A 5738-nucleotide genomic window follows, 5' to 3' on the forward strand; every position below is an offset into this window, starting at 1 on the left:
TAAGCTGTGACGTCCTTGTCCTGGACCCCACCAAAGAGAACAAATGGTGTTCTCACCGCTGCACCAGACAGTATGTACATTTACTGTGAATTATGACATACATAGGATGCACTGACATATCTATTATTCATTGTCCGTAATAACAGTGGCGTAGATGTATGATGTGAATATGAAATGAAAGCTGCTCTTTGATTGGTTGCTATGGGCAACAGGGGCCATCTTTCCTCTATCCTCCCTTCATGGAAGACCACAGCCAATTGCTTGGTGTCTAATGTGTAAGGACGGCTAGGTGTCTCATTGATCTGAGGTTGAGAATAGGAAGCTATTCATTCCTATGGCAATGTCCTAAAACGACTGTCTACACACCTGCCCGAGAGACAGCAGACATCTTTGGGATAGCTGATTATTTGCAATCGATATGGCAATGATTGTTGTACAGGTTATTTACATATACTTATTACTAGAAGAGACTGACAATGAGTTGGATCACAAAAAACATTGCAGTATGTAAAACATGTTCTGCGGGGTCTTCCCTACGTGGGGCAGGAACTGCTGATGGGACTTCACTTATTTACCTTGAAGATGAGGCCACATTTACTAATACTGTATAAACTGTCTAGTACATAGGTGTCAAACATGCCACCCTCCAGCCGTTGCAAAATTACAATTCCCATAAGGCCTGAATGGGCAGAGCTAAAGCTTTGGCAGTTCAGCCATGATGGGAATTGTAGTTTTGAATGGAGGATGGGAGGGATTACCCCAAAACATATGCCCCAACTTTCAGTGTTGAACAAGTTATGTGAGACCTTTCTTTTAATCTCTTCCCTTTAGCCCAAATATCCAAGAACTCCAGCGTCATGTTGTACTATTGTAATAATAGACAAGTCAAGAAGTCTTTGATACAATGGACTACATTTTTTAATCTGTCAGACGCATTTTTGTCTCAGACATGTAGCAGCCAATTAGTACATCTGGGCGAATGTGTTTCCAACCTGGAATGTAATTGAGCGTCACAGTGACTAATCATCCCAAGTACATGATTTGCATACAGTCAATGTACACTGAGTAACAAAGCTGGGCCATATTTTCAGACTGAACACTTGTATTGTAAACAGACGGTTTTCACAGTTTTCTCTTTTTTCTTTTCATCCCCTGCAGGTATCTCAGCAGCTTGTGGTGATAGAGATGCAGATCATACACCTGGACCTGTCTGCTTGGTCTGTGCCCCCCAGTCCTTTATTGTGTCTGACCATTAGTATATCTACATGATAAAGGTGAGAAGGTGACGCTTCTGTAGGCGTGCTCCTCCTCCCACAACTGCTATATTAAGGGGTATTCTCATCTACTAAACCTTTATTATGTGATAGATAATGGAAACGTAAGCAATATTGCAAATGCTTTTCATTTTTAAAAAAATAGCTTACTTTGGTATTTTGACCCTATTGTATACAGCTTATTGCTAGGTTACTGACCACCACTCTCTGCCCTGTGAGCGGTGGCCAGGCTGCTGACATCCTTGGTGGCCGGGACCTCGGGAGCTGGTATACAGCTTGTGTGTCTCCCTCAGACAGACGTCTCCTGGGCTTGTGGATAGTCCTCGCAGGTGTGTGTTATCTCAATGGGAGACACAGAGATGCAGAGCCGATTCAGCTCAGCACCTCTGTGTCCGATCCATACTGGTACTTAATGGTTTTCATGGTATGCTATAAATATTATATAGTTAACCTTGTAATAATGATAACTAATAATACTGTACAGTATAATGTTGATATGGCTAATTTACTTTCTGTATATTCTGCTTGTGGGAAATGCTTTACCATGATAAACATTTTTTTTCTTTTTACAGATAAACAACCACTGTATACTAAACATCTAGAACACTGACCAAGAACATCTAAAAAAAAAATTAAAGGTGACGTCGACATCGGAGGCCAAAATATTTATGTATGTCTAAAGAATAAACATTTAACCACTTACAAGTTCTCTTTGTATCATTGGTTATTATGTCTGGCCCCTTACTGAGATGACATGGAGACAGTAGGATCAGGTTAAAAAAAAATTACAAGAGTCAGACTTCTGTAGAAAGTCTATGCATAGAATGGAGAGAAGCAGTGGTTGATGTGCTTTTCTCCCCAGATTCTAGCAATCATTGGGGGTCTGAACACCCATATCCTCGCTGATCAAAAAACTTTTGACATGTCATACCAAAAGTTTTGAAGTGAGAGGGATGCTTGAAGAATGTGAGGAAAAATGCAGTTTTACACAAAGCTGCCCATACACCTCTAACCGGTTTTCCCCAACACATACTTGCCTGGCCATAGGGAGGATCCACTGTTGTACACCTCTGGCGGCAGCTTACCTCCAGGGAGAAAACAAGAAATTGCCATGGAATTTTACACGCCTAGGTTTTCTTTCCCCCCAAAGTCAACTGTCAGAGAAGAATTGGGATGCCCCCATACACATAATAGCCGGTCAGTCTGCTATGTTTTCAAGTTCCACAAAGCCTGATAAGTTACATTTGGGGGATTTGCCACTAAATACGTTTTGCAGCTAGGTATATCATATTTATCAGTGTTGGAGGATGAATGCCCACTCCATCACTTCTTTGAGTGTTGTACTTTGCTCCACATACTGATGTCTATAGTCTGCTGAAAGCTTTGTTGAAAAGCAGCCTTGTTGCTAGGAGGAGCCGCACCACTGAACTATCAGGTAGTGACATGCGGTTTGGCATCCTCAGTTAATAGTATGGAATGGTATGGGTCATTGGGTTCTCTACTAGTTGTCTTACTAATAAGATGTAACACTGTATTTATGGATTGTTATGCATGGAAGAGGCTGTTTAGCCGTAGACAGTATGATCACTGTGATCAAATTGTAGCAGAACAGCATTTCATGTATGACCCTATTGGATATTCTCTTTATTATGTGACTAATTCTCAGTTTATTAAATTGTTCTTCATACTTCCATAGAAAAGGGAAGGTTTTACTGTGCAGTAAGGTGGCATAGACATGCAATAACAGCTATTTCTATTGACTCCTCCATCTAAGGATCTAAGGTCCTTTTAGATTATACGATTTCTCAGCCACAAGCAGCCGTAAATGAGCGCTAATCAATGAGATTGGCACGCATTTGCATTGCCTTTACACAGCATGAGAAATCAAGTGGCTGGGCTACACAAACTATCCTTGTATCGTTCATGCAGCCCTGGAAACTGACAGCACATATATGTATAAAGCTGGCTTCACAATGACTGCACTTTTTGCAAAAACGCCAGTAGCCAGATATTAGCTGTGAGTCAATGAAATTTTATGAAATGCCATACTTTTTTTTTTTTTTTTTGTAGCATTTTTCTCCCCTTGGCATGCTGAGGGTTTGTTTGTTTTTTCTGCAAACTTTGGTGTTTCCCTCCCATAGAGTTCAATAGAATTTCTTCTGTTCGTGTCAAAAACCAAAGGAGAAAAAATAGCCAATCACACCTAGTCAAAAATGACAAAAAAAGCCAAGCTAATCTTTTGCAGTTTTTATGGTGGTTTTTTCTTTGGAGACCAGAAAAACGCAACATTTGGGGGCACCATTTATCTGTGCTGTCAGCTTTCACATCACAAGCAGTATGTACTTACCATCCGCGCAGCATGTGATCCAGCTCTCCTGTCCTCCAACCACCAGCTGTATCTTCAGGCCCTGCCTCCTCCAGCTGTCAATCATTCAGGAGGATTGTAGCAGCCTGAAGACACAGCAGCGGCCGAGGACAGGATGCCAGATCACAAGAAGCATGGATGGTAAGTATGCGCTGCTTGTGATCTGGAAGCTGACAGCAAGGATAGATACATGTCTGTGCTGTCAGTTTCCCTTTATCTCCATCGGCCACAGATGACCCTGTTTACACAGGAACATAGCGATAAATTTAAAAGTATGGTCAAAGGATTAGTGTTTTCCCAGTCCTCAGCTGTTCACTGTCACTTTGACAAGGGCCGAGTATTGGCTGCATGAGTGCTTCTAGCAATACTCCATGCTGGAAATGGGCCGGTGTAAAAAAGTGCTTTTACACAATCCAACAATTCCCTGATATGAACACTGATCTATATACAAGTCAAACGGTGCTCGCTGAAAGGATAATTTACTTGAGGTGGTTGTTTGGAGCGCAGAGCTGCATGAATGATAACTTGATCACCTATGTGGCTTCTCACTTCCATTACTATTGACAGCAAATTAGCTATTTACACTGACGTGCTGCGGAATAATGATGTTTTTTATGCCACATAAAAGATGCTATCAGCCAATATTGCTTGGCTTTTTATATAGGGCAATAACTGTGGTGTTCTCCAATAACTGCCCCATGTAAAAGCGGTATAATTTGTAATGTATTAATATTTGGCCATGTTCATGTTTTGCTCCACTTCCTATGAGTTGTTGTTTCACATGGTCTCCTCTTGTTTACCATCCCTGAACTTGGCGACTTTCATGGTAATCGCTTACATGCAAAAGTTGTCATTAAAAATTACCCAACTGGGCATGATAGGGCAGCCACTTCTGTCTTCTTTCTACATGATGGAGGATGTACTGTATAGGATCATTCATCATATGTCCTCATCCCTTTCTCTTCCAGCCTGGGTGTGCTTGGACTGGCAAGAGATCAAAGTGTTGAACTTTGCACGCTTTGTTGTGTATCATCATGGTAATGTGGAGTGGAAAGTTATGGTGGAGTTGTCTGCCCATGGGCCATGTTAGGGTGTGTGCACTACAAAATGGCGAACGAAACCCCGTTGCGCATTCTGCAGCTCACACCCGCCCGTGGACTCTGGCGGGCGCGCGCGTCTCCGCCCGTGTCATAGAACAGATTCATTCTTTGATGGACGACGGAATCCGCTCGTGCATAAAATGGAGTCTATGACACTGGCGGAGAGGCGCGCGCCCGCCTCAGTCCATGGGCGGGTGCAGACTGCGGAATCCGCAACAGGTTTTCCGTCGCTATTCCATAGTGTGCACGCACACTTAGATTTGTCTGCCTATGAGCCATTCAGGATACATACATATACTGGATACAGAGTCCAGTCTGTTCACACTTTTAAAGTGCCAAATGGAGCATGGGTGGGTCAACAGGACCCCCGCTTTTTTAAAGGACTATGATACTACAAAGAACTGTAATGTGCTTGAAATGTATTCTATAGACATGACAGAGTATTTATATATTTCCTATGTTTGATAAGTCTGCATATAGAAGCAGGGGTGATTCTAGCCTCTCTGCTGCCCGAGGCGAACTATAGAATGACGCCCCCCCCCCCCGTCAATCCGCCCACATTATAATCCACTACTGCCCCCCCCACTGCTGTCCCCAATAAACATAATGTTTGGTCCCTTGCTGCACAGAGGATGTCAGGAGAGGAGGGGGCTGACTTTATAGGAGAGGTCCCAGCAGCACAGAGGATGTCAGGAGAGGAGGGGGCTAATCCTATAGGAGAGGTCCCAGCAGCACAGAGGATGTCAGGAGATGAGGGTGCTAATCCTATAGGAGAGGTCCCAGCAGCACAGAGGATGTCAGGAGAGGAGGGTGCTAATCCTATAGGAGAAGTCCCAGCAGCACAGAGGATGTCAGGAGAGGAGGGTGCTGATCTTTTAGGAGATGGTCCCCCTCTTCCCCCCTTATAGATGGTCCCCCTCCCCCCCCTTATACATGGTCCCCCTCTCCCCCCTCCCTTATAGATGGTCCCCCTCTTCCCTCTCCCCCTCCCTTATAGAT

The 5738-nt window shown here is 43.5% G+C and overlaps 1 long non-coding RNA gene across 2 annotated transcripts; it reads left to right on the plus strand.

The window, feature by feature from the left end:
* Nucleotides 1-202: 202 nt before the first annotated feature.
* LOC138789964 (uncharacterized) lies at nucleotides 203-1979 on the plus strand. 2 transcript variants are annotated; one of them, XR_011362820.1, is made up of 4 exons: nucleotides 203-275; nucleotides 1159-1274; nucleotides 1453-1603; nucleotides 1847-1979. It is a non-coding gene; the product is annotated as an uncharacterized lncRNA (long non-coding RNA). The 2 variants fall into 2 exon arrangements; XR_011362821.1 differs by lacking the exon at nucleotides 203-275 and adding an exon at nucleotides 282-439.
* The last annotated feature ends 3759 nt before the right edge of the window (nucleotides 1980-5738 follow it).

This window comes from Dendropsophus ebraccatus, chromosome 4 (assembly GCF_027789765.1).
Source record: "Dendropsophus ebraccatus isolate aDenEbr1 chromosome 4, aDenEbr1.pat, whole genome shotgun sequence".
Classification (NCBI taxonomy): domain Eukaryota; kingdom Metazoa; phylum Chordata; class Amphibia; order Anura; family Hylidae; genus Dendropsophus; species Dendropsophus ebraccatus.